Source organism: Chrysemys picta, chromosome 1 (genome assembly GCF_011386835.1).
Source record: "Chrysemys picta bellii isolate R12L10 chromosome 1, ASM1138683v2, whole genome shotgun sequence".
Taxonomy (NCBI): domain Eukaryota; kingdom Metazoa; phylum Chordata; order Testudines; family Emydidae; genus Chrysemys; species Chrysemys picta.
In genome coordinates, this window is record NC_088791.1 from 66329445 (window position 1) to 66342980 (window position 13536).

Sequence of the window (13536 nt, forward strand, 5' to 3'; positions counted from 1 at the left end):
GGCTGGTAAGGGGACACTGCCCAGAGGCCCTGTATGAAGCAGAACTGGTTTTTCCCTCTTTTAAACCTTCCCTACAGACTTGACACCTTGCATAGGTGTAATAGACTCATAGACTTTAAGGTCAGAAGGGACCATTATGATCATCTGGTCTGACCTCCCGCATGATGCAGGCCACAAAGCCGTCCCAACCGTTTCCCTTGACTCTGCTGTTGAAGTTCCCAAATCCTGTGGTTTAGAGACTTCAATTAGCAGAGAATGGGGTGGGGCTGATAGGGGTACAGGCTTTCATTAACCCTTTACTGCTCAGAGTGGCGTCTGTACAACCCCTCACATCAACATTTATAAATTAAAAAGATCTCCATGTTTATAGGGCAATCTCATGATGTTGGGGGCTGGCTCCTGAGTTTGGACCACTGGGGACTGGCCGTCCTCATCTCGCCACCCGCTCTGACCACAATCACAAGCGAAGGAGTTCTGAGTCACAGCAGCAGGCGGAAGGGAGACCCTGCACAAGTGCATCTGCTGCCAGGATGTCAGTGGGTCAGAGAAGAGGGAGGGAAATGAATCATGGCCCCAGTCGGGCTGGGGAACTCTCCTGACAGAGAGAGTTAAGATCTGGGACTGTTTCATCTGGAAAAGAGAAGTGTCAGGTGATGGCTGGGTACAAACTGCTGAAGGAGAGGGGCAGTGGTGACCAATTTCCCCTTTCCCACAGTTCGAGAACAAGAGGGGCCCCAAGGACATTAAAAGGCAACTTATTTAAACCAGACAAGAGGAAGCACCTTGGCATCACAACGCAGAACGAACCTGGGGAACTCACTGCTGCAAGCAATTATTGCAGCAAAGGGCCTGAGAGGTCTCAAAAAAGGATTAAGGGGGAGAGTCTCTCCTCCCCTCCACACCCACCGTAGCCCCTTCCCATTGCTCAAGAGGGCTGGACGGTGCTCCTCCTACACAGGCACAGGGGCAGTCTACACTCGTTGCATGCCTGTAGGGGGTGTGCTGGGGGAAGGTTGGGGTGGGATGGGCATGTCATGGGGCAGATTCTGAGCAGTTCTGTGACCCCTAGGAGGCTGCTGTAACTTAGCCAGGCTCCCAGGGCTGGCTGTTCAATTGAGGGCCACTCCAGCCTGTGGAGTAGCTGAGGCTGGGGAGGGTGCAAAGGTGGCTTAAAGCCCCCCTCCTCCCCGTCCCCTGGGCTGTGAGGTCTGTGCTGCATCTCTTAGCCCAGCCCCCTGCATGTCGAGCTGAATGAGAACAGCATCGGAGACACAACAGCCCAAGTAACACTCCTGAGGCGGTCGCCCCCTGTGCGTTTCTGGATCAATGGGACAAGCAGGATCAATCTCTTCTGCATCTGGGCTAGTATCAGCTGGGTCGGTAGCAGGGGGATATGGGCCTATCTGAGTACAGCAGGAGCTGGAGATGGCAGTTCTGGAGAGGGAGCCCTGCGATGTGGGTGAATTCCCTGCTCTGCCAGTAACTCCCTGCGTGACCTTGGGCCAGTCCCTTAGTCTCTCTGGCCTCAGGTCCCCGCTGTGAAATGGCATTAATAACACGTCCGTTTCCCTCACTCCTTGTCTGATCGTTTAGAGTGAAGCTCTTCGGAGCAGGGGCTGCCTCTCCCCATGTGTACGTGCAGCCTCCTATCGCCAGCTATGGGCCCCATCGCCATAGCAATTCTCTGTCATTAATACATTTCCCCCGTCCTGAAGCATGGCTGTGCCATTATCTCCACTTTACAGATGGGGAAACTGAGGCAGCGAGTGGCTGCGGGTATGTCTACTCTGCAGTTAGACACCTGCGGCTGGCCCCTGCCAGCTGACTTGGCTCGGGCTAAGAGGCTGTTTAACTGCAGTGGTCTAGGACCCCGCAATTAAACCCAAGCCCCACGAGCCCAAGTCACCTGGCAGGGGCCAGCTGTGAGTGTTTGTTGGCAGAGTCGTCATATCCTGTGTGACTTGCCTAAGGTCACTTGTGGTAGAGCGAGTGAAACAACCAGCACCTCCCCTTCTTGCACCCTGAGGGGCGGGGGAATCTCACTGTGGTGTCTTTTCTGTTTGTGGATTTCCAAGATCAAAGGAGCGATTCTGCTCTCAGATCCTGTCTTGCGGTTAGTTTGAGCGATCAGAAACATACCACATCCTGCCTGTGTGGCCCTCCTCCCCCAAGCTCCCCTGGAGATGCACACAGGAGCCCAGGGCAGCTCTCTGCTGTCATGTCTTGATCTGGGGGCTCTTCACCAACCCCCGGCTCCCCCTTCTCCCACCCCATTTCTGCACCGTGCAGAGCCACCGAGATCTTTGTGCTGCTTCTCTCTGCCGGCCCCAGACCAAGGAGGCCAGGCCTGCCCAGGCCTATCACACCAGACATTAAACCACGTGAACTGAACCGGCTTTAAGGGCAGTTCCTGCTAGCAAGGTGGGGCAGTATAGTCTGCCTGGCCCGTGCAGATCAACCACAAACATTGGGGTGAAAAACAAGGCCTAGGCCAGCTCCCTGTGTGGCCGGAACATGCCTTTAAACAGGGCAGAATACGGCCTAAAGGAATTCTTGGGGTAGGGACTAGAGCTGAGAGAAATCTGAATTTCTGTCCCATGGGCAAGCCCAATATTCGACCTTCGTTCCTGTTCCAGATCAGGACGAAAAGTCAAAATATTGAAATTATTCATGGAACAAAAAGTCTTAAAGCATTCCTATTGGGGAGTGTTGACACGTGTCACTGTGGGGCAGGTTGACACAAAACTCCATCTGCCCCCGTTGCCACCACGCCTCATAGGACTCGTAATTTGGGTGTCTTATTCCCTTATTCTCCCCCATGGGCACAGCTCCCTGGCTGGACTACATCTCCCTTGATGCACTGCAGTCATATGACTCCCATGATGCCCCACATATCTCAGGCTGGACTCGGATTGGCAGCCATCCCCAGAGAGCACCCAGCGTGCTGTTTGATCGGGGAAGCTCGAGGACTTTCAGGCAGGGAGTGACAGTGGTGGAAGGACAGATGTGGGGAGTTTGCTTCCATCTCTAGCAATCTGGGTTCTGCAGCACTCTCATTGCTACCCTACAGGCCTCTCCTGCACTGCATGCATCTAACAGCTGCCCTGACATCTCCCAGCTCCAGTGACATGAGCAACCCACTCGAGTTTCACACTTGTCGTTTCTACCATGGATGTGAAACCCCTCGCAGCTGGCTGGGTGAAGGTTTTTACGCTGAGGAAAAGAACAATGGTGTGAAGGTGTGGAAGCAGAGAAAGAACTGACAGGAAGGGGATGCAATGCATGACAGTTCGTTAGCAAGAGTCAGGCTAACTGTAACCCTAATAACGCGAGATTTGTAGAAGCGAGGATTGTGTGAGGCAAGTGGGAAAGAACTGTGTGAGAAGTTGTTGCGACCTTGTGTAGATAATATGGAATGTAGACTAAGAGTCTACACAAGTGAGAAAAACAAGATATCAGAATGACCAGTGTATAAACAAAATGCAGCTGTTGCTTATTATTGTCTGTAACAAAAGGTATCAATCCTTGCTGTAATTGTTTACCTGTTGAGAGACCTGCCTAGGAGGGGGAGACCCTGTGTCCTAGTGCACTCTCTCCCTCTATGCAATTGCTTGAGAGAATAAAGTATCTGACTTTGCTGTACCCAACCAAAGGAGTGAGAACTGTGTTTTTCTCCGACAATTTGGGGGCTTGTCCGGGATGGCAACGCCTGAGACAGCGGCAGCTGCTATGGATTGTTCCCCTTCGAACCCCATGGCGCCACAAGAGAGGTATGAGACCTTTTGAAATCTCTATTGGGGTGTCGGAGGAGGACTGCCCGTGGAGACTGTCTGTCTCTGTTGGGCTTACGCCATCTGAACTTATTGACTGCAGCAAGATCAGATGCAGAGCAGTGCTGGGGAACTGTTTTGCCGCCCCCAATAAGGTTAGTTTATGTGGTGCTGGGGACTTAGTTTTGCCACCCCCAAGAAGGTTAATGCATAAGGGAAATGCATTAGGTATGCACCGGGGCTGAGGGGTTTTTAGCCTCTCCTGTGTGAGTATCCTGTAGGGAGAGATCCTTAGTTTATGAGTGGACAGGGCATCCTCCCTGTGTGTGTGATTGGAAAATGGGTGGGGGACAATCTAAGCATTCCCTCTCACCCCCTAAGGGTACCCCAGCTTATTTCATGTACGTACATTATGGTCCTAAAACCTGCAGGTATTTAGAGAATTGGAATCTTTACACGCGTGAAAATCCATCTAAACAATGCCCACTAGAAGGTACCTTCAATCTAGATAAGATCATACATCTCAGAGGAGCTTTTAATCACCAAAAAATGCCTCTGACACACAGTGGGAGCAATTTGTCTATTGAGGAAAGGAACGGGTTAATTTGAAATTCAGCTTGGCCCAGAGATAAAGAGAGAGTTGCTCTGCGTTCAAGGTCAAAAATCAACGCAGACCAGGCTAAGTACAAAGAAAAACTGCTTTCGGCCCCAGCTGGCTGTGAAAAAATATAGACAGAGGCAAACCAAAGGCAATACAAGTTACAGGACTGAGATTATATTTTCAAAGCTTAACTGTCCAGTGAGATCCAACAGTCTGGCTTTGCGACCCTGGAGCCGGCGTGGTTTGGGGATGCTGAAGAAGCCACAGGCAGCCGGCCTGGACTGGAATCTCTGAAGAGATGCCGCAGGAGACCCCAGGGCGTAAAAGAACTGCCCTCCCAAGAGAGGAAGCAAGTTGGAGATTCTGGACAAGCTGTATACAGGATAATCTCCCGTCCACCTCTCCCCCTTCTCTGGACGTTCTACACAGACGTGGCCAGTCTGGACATACATGTGTGAGTATGAAAGTGGCTTAGGGCTTGGGGCATTAATGTGTTTTTTTTTCTTTCCCTGAGTGATGTGGGAGCGTTCCCAATACTCTGTTGTTGTTTTATTAATGAAGCTTTAAAATGTAGTCCTATGGTGTGTTTTCTTTATCTTCCCCCAATGATCCTGCAGTGTCAGCCTGACCATCTGACACGAGGGATAGATTGGTCACAGAAATCTGTCAGTTTTGGTGGAAATTGAGGAAAGGGGGGGAGCCCTGCAGAATGCACACCATCTATTTGTTTTGCCTTTATTTTATGTTTGCTTTGCTTGGTACTGTTAGTGTTATATGTTGAGAATTGCATGATTAAAAGTGTGCCCACTCTCAGCCGCAGTAAGTCTGAGAACTGGAGAGGGGTTTAGCATTCCTTTCTCCACCCCGGTTGACCAGGAAGGGTGTCAGGTGAATCTACCCCAGTCGTAACAGGACTGGGTAATAGAGAAGTTGGAGAAAAGAGAAGAGTTGTGTACTTGATAACTAGAATTGAGCAATTAAGAGCATAGATCATGAACCAGGCAGCAACTCAAACCTACGCCCAGGGCAAGTTGCAAGCCTTGAGACAGGACTTCCAGGCAGAAAAGGAAGCACTAGCTAAGCAAGTACTGGTCCTGTTATTGGTTATGCTATATCTAGCCCACAGATTGACAGCATTCTAAAGCTAAGACCAAATTGTGGAACTAACATAATGCTTGACACCAGAACATTGCTTACTCTGTGTGTTATATCCCTTTCCCCCACTCTGGGTCTGTCTTTCTATTTAGATTCTAAGATCTTCAGAACACGGACCATCTGCTAGTCTATGTTTGTACAGAATACTATGTTTGCCTATCATAGGCAGAATTCTATGTTTGCCTATCACCAGAGGGTCCTGTTCTTGGTTGGTCCTTAGATGCTACTGTAATCAACTTGATTAATAAATAATAATAATAAAATATTATTTCAGCATCAATTTTAAGATGACCGATTCAAAAAAAATGAAGAGGAAAATGTTTTTTTCTCCTCCCTCTTTCCACTGTATTTCTTTTTTAGAGTTACTGACAGCAGATATTACAGCGAGTGTAAATTGTGCAAAGAGAGTTGTTCGCGATCCTAATGGCATGGGTGCATGGTACGTTTAAAACTGTTACAAGAACTAATAACAATGACATATTTGTGTGTATAGTTGGGGGGAGTCCAGTTAAAAGAGAGAGACTACAATCTTCTTTTGGATAAACAAGCTTGTATAGAAGCAACAAGCAGGTTGCTAATATTTGCATGCTTATTTATTAACATATTTGAACTCAGAACTTGTATACTAAGGGTTCACAGCACAATACATTTATGGACATTGAGGCTTCTCAGTTGTAGCTCTGATACACATCAAGGCCACTTGGACCTTTACAGCAGCAATGGAGATAACACTCAGATCTCCCTCCTCCAAAAACTCCTACACTTGGACTGAAAACGACTCTCTATTCGTTATTAAAGGTGTAGGGTCTATGACATACAGTTGACCAGTTTTGATTCCATCCAGTATAGAGCACTGGCACTGTGAATGGGAGTCTTTTCCATCTGCTCTAAACAACAGTCCAGGTGCCCTCTCTAGGTTCACAACTCACCTACTTCTGGGGTTTGACTTTTCTAATGACCAATAAAAGAGCACAAAGTCCGGTCTAAACCTTCTCCACAGACTTGGGTGACCTGACAGTTCCTAGTTCAGGATTGCTCAGCCCACCCCTTAGGTCTTCTTGGCCTTCTTCCTCTCTTTTAATTCCCTCTAGACTTGTTACTTCTAGCAGGTGAAATGGGACCGGCTTCAGCTGTTGTCTACAGGACAGACAATCAACCCCTTCCTGCCCAGGTTTGCCCCGCTTGTCCACCACATCACAAGCACACCCACTCTTCTAATTAGAGAAATGTATTTTGTGAGCATCTGTGGTTCCCAGGAATTCAAACACCAATGTAACAAATCCAAATCCACCAAGGACTTCAAGATTACATCTATGCTACACAACAGGGCCACTTGATCCTTCATATGGCAGTGGGGATGGAACTTAAATCACCTTTCTCTGGAAGTTTACTGCCCTCCAGCTGGAAATAAATGGGAATGTGCATTAGTTCTATTTAGCAGGATAGCGCTTATGGCACAAAACTGAACAAATTTGATTCTATCCAGTAGGGAGCAGCTTCTAATTTTCCCTGGGGGTGCTCAAACCTATCCCACCCGGGCCCCACCCCCATTCCACCCCGTTCCCCAAGGCACCAACCCACCCATCTCTTCCTGCCCTTGCTCAACCCCCTCCCTGCCTCATTCTGCCCTCCCCCCTGAGCATGCCCTGTCCCCATTCCTCCCCCTCCCTCCCAGCATCTCCTGCATGCCACAGAACAGCTGATCCATAGCTGTCAGGAGGCACTGGGAGAGAGGGGGAGGAGTTGATCAGCAGGGCCGCTGGCGAAAGGGAGGCACTGGGAGGAGTGGGGGAGCTTGGCTGTCGGTGGGTGCTAAGCTCCCGCTAATTTTTTTCTGGAGTTGCTGCCTATGAGCAGTGTCACAAACACACCAAATTTATGTGGCAGGAATAACAGCTGGTAAGTGGGCCTTTTGACAACCTTTTAGGAACCTTTTAGGCCATTCAGACTAGCCAGGTGCTTTGTCGGGATTGGACCAGTAACTAATTATTTGTTATATAAGCTTGGATCTCTGCAAAAAAGTTAATTGTACATAAATGTAATTGGTTGGCTTTTTCTTGGGGGGCTTTGCACTAATTGATAAGCTTGCCATAATCAACTAACGTGATTTTTAACTCAAACAGGGTGGCATGGACAAAGAACTGCAAAGGGCGAGATGTCTCCCCGTGGATCTGTGGCTGCGGGCTATATGGTTATGGGGTTTACTGCATCTTGGTTCCCTTATAATTAAGGAGCTTTTCACATGCAGCAAAATATTCCCTCTTCTTGCTTCCCTTTTACAATTAATCATGTTCAAAATAAAACAAATTCAGGAGAAAGGTTTGCAGGGCAACTGACTGGTAAAATGCAAATATTTTACTCCTTGCCGTGGATGGTTCCATGTGACCAGCTGCAGTAACTTATTTTGTGTTCTACACAGTTTTAAAGATCTTGTATTACCTCTTTATTATATATACATGTCAGAATAAGCCAGATCTGTTTTTCCTGTGAGATCCTGCAACTAGTTTGTTCTGCTAATTAGTAGCATTGTGTAATCCTGCCTGTGAGCTCACATTCATTATGCTCAATAAAATGACGTACTTTGCACATAGTTTTTGTGATTATTGGTTAATATACAAGAGAAAGTGAATATGAGATTATGAACTTGGACCCAGGTCCTCAAAGGTATTTAGGCTCCTAACTTCCATTGATGTTCATTTAATGGAAGCTAAGAGCCTAAATACCTTTGGAGAACGGCCTGGCACTATGAGATAAAGATTGTGGCAGAAGCACATAATCACGGACACCTACATGTTTTATTTTGACTATCATAGTTTGTAAACACATGGTGCAGAATGGTAATCTGTTAAATATAATTATGTTCCAAACCCACAAATTTGGGTTTAAAAAATCTGTTACGGTTGTAGCAACTACACTAATGTCACTCATCACATCATTCACACAACCCAAACATTTAAAAGCAAAGAAATGAATAGTTAAGAACACTGGCCCTCTTACACTGGTTGCATGACAAACACACACGCTGATCCCAGTTTAACCAGGTATTGAAGCACACGAGTCATCCACGAGGTCAGGGGGAGAGGAGAGGGACTCCCAGCACTCCTGCACACCCCAGCTAGTAGATGCTCCTTTGGAGACTATTACCAGCTGGCAGAGTTAGCTCTCCACTGGAGCATAGCAGGCAAGAGAAATCAGGGAGCCAACAAGGACACCGAGGAACTGTTGGGACTGCAGCTAGTGGTGTGCCCCAGGGAGACAGAGGAGCAGGTTCACAGCAAGGTGATCATAGGAAGGAGCCCAAGGATACCAGACGATTGTCCAATTGTGTTGCCCTAATCCTGGTCAGCATGTTGGGATCCCCACTGACCACGTGGTGGAACCCTCTGCCAGTGTTAGGGCCCTGGGCTGGGACCAGGTGAAGTAGGGTGAGCCAAGGTCCCCCTATCCTCTGCTGCCAACCCCATCTCTGGGGGGCAACCTTCCCACCTTAGGCCAAGAGGCCTGTGTTTGTCTGCCATCTCCCAGATACAGGATGTCAGGCATTAACCTGCTTGCTGCTGTGCCCTGCCTCAGGGCCTGAGCCCTGGACTTCTTGCTGCCTGGCCCCTGCCTAGGTGACCAGGACCTTGGAGACTGCTAATCCCCCTTTGAGCCAGTCTTTCCAGAAACACAGAGCGAGGGGGCCTGCCCTCCCTCTGAGCCTGATGGGGAGGGACAGCCGCAGGACCAGTGCAAGGATATTTTGCTCCCTAGGTGAAACTTCCATTGCGCCCCCCCCTTCTCCTCCCCTCCATCTGAAGCATCACTTATTATAAACTTTCAAAAATGAATACTGCATAATGTGGCATTGTTCATTAGAATTAATACAAGGGGGTCAGAGGAGATGATCACAATGGTCCCTTCTGGTCTGGGGGATAATGAGCAATGAGGAGGGTGAGAATGCCCCCTGCTCACAGGGTCTCTAAACATTCCCAGGCTCTGAGTACTTCGCCCTCCGGGGGGGACCCAAGGGCAAGGAGGGCAGAGCCGGGCTCTCCCGGGGAGCAGGTGAGGATCTCCCTGGGGATCAGGGCTGGCTCCCTGCATTGGCACAGTGCCACCGGGGGGGCAGGGAGGGTCAGTGTTTGGAAGCAGCACCTGCACCAGCCCTTTCCCGTCCGTCGCACTGCGGGGTTTTGTTTCACTTTCCCTTGCCCCAGGAGGCAGCTGCGCCCGGCCCCAGGCATGGCACGTTGGAGGGCGAAGCTCACCTGAGCTCAGGACTGCATCCTGCCTCCCCCAACGGTTTCGTCCCTCGGCCGCACTGGTCGCCACGCCCGGCCGGCTGTCTCCTCCTTGCTCCACCACAGGCTCCCACTGACCATCCTGTGCGGTACCCCACGCTGCGGGGGCGGGTTTGTTATGGCCTTGCTCCCCGCCCTGCCCCGCTCAGCTGACTCCCGTGACTCTGGACACCGCTTTTTGGCGCCCCCAAATCTTGGCGCCCTAGGTGGTTACACCGGCCCTGGACAGCCGCAATCTCCTGCACCTCTGGTGAGAGCAACCTCCAGCCCCATAGATTTCAGTGGGAGTTAGATGCCTAAATACCTCACAGCATCTTGGCTTATGACTCCCAAGTCTTTAGAATAGTAGGTAGAGAAGAAAATGGGAAAGTAGGAAAGATCTTCGTGGCTCCAAAAATGGCTTGAAGGATCCCCTTCCCTCCTCTCCCCATCAAGGAAAAACCTGTGATTTACAATGGAGATAGTGCAGGACCTGGTATTACACTGGCCCAAATGGCACTAGTCACATACATTAATACACACAAGCTTGGCAAACTTCTGCAGTGCTCTGGTAAAATCAAACTGTTGACAGATGAATGAGGAAATGAAACAATGTATGTTTTTCTTTCTTTCTTTACAAGAAGTTAGAAATACTAATTTTGGATTTCCCAACAGGGCTTTCTTCATAGTGCTGTTCTCTTTCCTGCCTGTATTTGCACAATTCTCCTGATTAAGATGAAAATCAATACAGTACTGTTCTGGGGTGGGGGTTTGTTTTTAACATCTATAACTTGCATTTGTAGTAAGGTACAAATCTAGCCCTGGAGGCCAAGAATGGAGCATTTTAGCTGTGTTTGTTATGGTGAAACAAGCCCACACCACATTCAATCCATCTATGGCATTTATATGGCTCCTACCATCGAAGTGTGTGAGCACTGCATGCCACCCCCGTGAGGCAGGGAACAAAGGCACACAGCGACTAAATGACAGAGGAAATCTGTGGCAGACGGGGGTATTGTGTCCCCAAGACAATGCCCTAGCCACTGGTCCAGCCTTACTTTCATAATAATAAAGAATAAAGAATAAGAATAATAAAGTTTTTGGTTCTGAATAGGTGTGTCTTGTCGTTCAACGAAAACTGCTGTTTCTTTTGCCGAATGCAAACTGGCTCTGGTTCAAATTCTGTCGGAAAGTCTATTTCTTCAGCAAGCTCGAGAGAATCTACCAGTGTTCTTTCGAACCCTTCATCACTTCTGAATTGATCCAGAATATTTTTAGTTTGCTGCAGTTTTTGAATAGCAGAATGTAAGTTCAAGTTCTTTTCCTGAAGCTGCTTACTAGTGATAAAAAGGATATTATACCACAAAATGAGTGAAGTCACAAATTTGAACTTGGAAAGGTCATTTGCAAGAGCTTCTGCATCTGAATGTGCCGTATTGCCAGATGATCCAGTAAAGGTAGTATCATCAGAAATTTCAATTAGGGCATCATAACTGTTTCCAAGTTCATAGCGAAGAGGCTTCAAAGCATCAATGCGACCCTCCCATCTTGTCTGACTAAGTGGTTTCACAGTTAGAGAATTCACATGGCAAGTCAGAATCTCCCAACGGCGTGTTGAGCCTGAGAAAAACATATAAACACGTTGCACCAGGTCAAAGAAACTGCTTGTCTCCAAACATCATCTAGCGACATCATTGACAACCAAATTCAGAGAATGCGCACTGCAAGGAACGAAAAAGGCCCTAGGATTGATTTCCATCATTCTCCTTTGAACACCAGTGTCTTTACCCTTCATATTACTCCCATTATCATAGCCTTGGCCACATAAGTTTTCAACAGATAATGACATTGTTTCAAGCTCTTGTGGAATAGTTTCAGTCATAAATGCTCCAGTCGTCTCCTTCAGTGGTATGAAACCCCAAAAATGTTCCTTTATGAGCACTTCAACATTATCTTCATCTGCAGACTTTTCCATATCCACAAAATGAATGATCATCATAATTTGTTCAACATGACTCACATCTGGTGTACAGTCCAGTATTATTGAAAAGTATTTTGCAGAATGGGCAGCTTCTACAATTTTCTTTTTAATGGCATTTTCTAGGATTTGAATCAGTTCATTTTGTATATATTTTCCTAAGTAATGAACCTGTCTTTCATGATCAGTTATTTTACATAGATGCGCCTTCATGACTGGATCAAACAAAGCTAGGTATTCAAGAAATTTTAAAATGTTTCCATTACCTGGAGTGTATAATTTTTCATTTCTACCGCTGCCGCGGAATGCTAAATTGCTCTCACTAAAGCAATCAGATGCTGTAATATTTGTTGCCAATATTCTTCTTTTTCCTTGATCACACGTACATTTTCTTCATAGATAGTTTTTCCTTTTTTCAATCGTAATTCAAGTTCTTTCCAATTTTGAAAACATTCCAAATGTTCTGTACCTCTTTCATGTGAAGAGAGAATTGAAGATACGTTTTTCCAGTCCTTGGAACCATTTTCAATGTGATGTACCAATTGCTTGATTTCTAAACAACTTGCAGTAAAAGCAAAATGCAGAGTCCTTCAACACTGAATATTGTAACCAGTTTTGATGAATTTCTTTCCCATTAATGAGTTTCCTCTTGTAATGCTGAGCAGAGAATTTTCTTTTATTTCCATTCTTAGGGAAGGGACATTCATGAACTTGTTTGGGTCCATGTTCCACGAGAATTTGCTGCACACTGTCATCATATCTGGGCCATGAAGCTGGGTCCCCATACTGTAACTTGTTTGTAACTTCCTCATCCTTTCTTTCTTCGACTTCATTTACTTCAATTTCTGAATGTATCTCTGAAGGCGAATACATTTTCTCCACTTCCATATCAGTCTGATGCTGTGAGCTGCCTTCATCTGGAAGTAAGTTTCCGTCATCTTGAGTTTCCAAACTGCTTTTATGTGGATGTGAGCTACCTTCATCTCAAAGTAATATATCTTCATGATGATGTTACAAACTTCATGCAGATGTGAGCTAACCTCCTCTCCAAGTAAAATTCCTTCATCTGGATGCTGTGAACTGCTTCCATCTTTATTTGGATTAAGGAGAAGATATTTCAGGAAGGATCCCTGCTGTTTTGCTTGATCCTTTTCCTTCTCAGCCTTTCGTTTACAATACTCAGCTCCTGAGGGTTTTCTTTTTCCTCTTTCTGCCATGGGGCACTTGAATATTGTTATGTACTGTGCTTCCGACTGCAAGCATTATAGTGTTAAGGATGGCTGACACACCACATCGTTGGTGATTTAAACCACATTGCAGCCATCCCAGCACATCTTTTCACTGCTTAAAGGTTCAATGATTAGTGATATACACTCACTTACCTATTAAAACAGTTAGTTACAGCGTTTACACGGAAACAAAATGACCTTTTTCGCTGTTATAACCCGACACTGGTTGTTTAGAAAGTAATCCCCTTCCTCACAGTTACCCGCTTGGAGTGTGACGTCATCACTTTCGTAGTCTAATAAGCGTTAACGCTGTTACTTTTCTTTTATGGACCTTATTTATTACATGTGAATCAGTTATAACAAAAAAAATTTCATAATTATACAGCCCGATAATAATGCTAAGGTTTAATAACGCTTAAAGATACTCACATTTTGGATTTATAATGCTGAAAGACGTTATTCTTTATTCTTTGGCACCAAAAACACAATTTTCCACAGTATTCGCTCGATTCTTAACCATCTACCTGCGACGTGTGTTAAA

General features: G+C 46.8%; 1 long non-coding RNA gene across 1 annotated transcript; it reads left to right on the top strand.

Moving 5' to 3' along the window:
* The first annotated feature begins 4127 nt into the window (after positions 1-4127).
* Positions 4128-8112, top strand: LOC101940051 (uncharacterized). The gene is made up of 3 exons (XR_254672.5): positions 4128-4825; positions 5887-5965; positions 7650-8112. It is a non-coding gene; the product is annotated as an uncharacterized LOC101940051 (long non-coding RNA).
* Positions 8113-13536: the final 5424 nt, after the last annotated feature.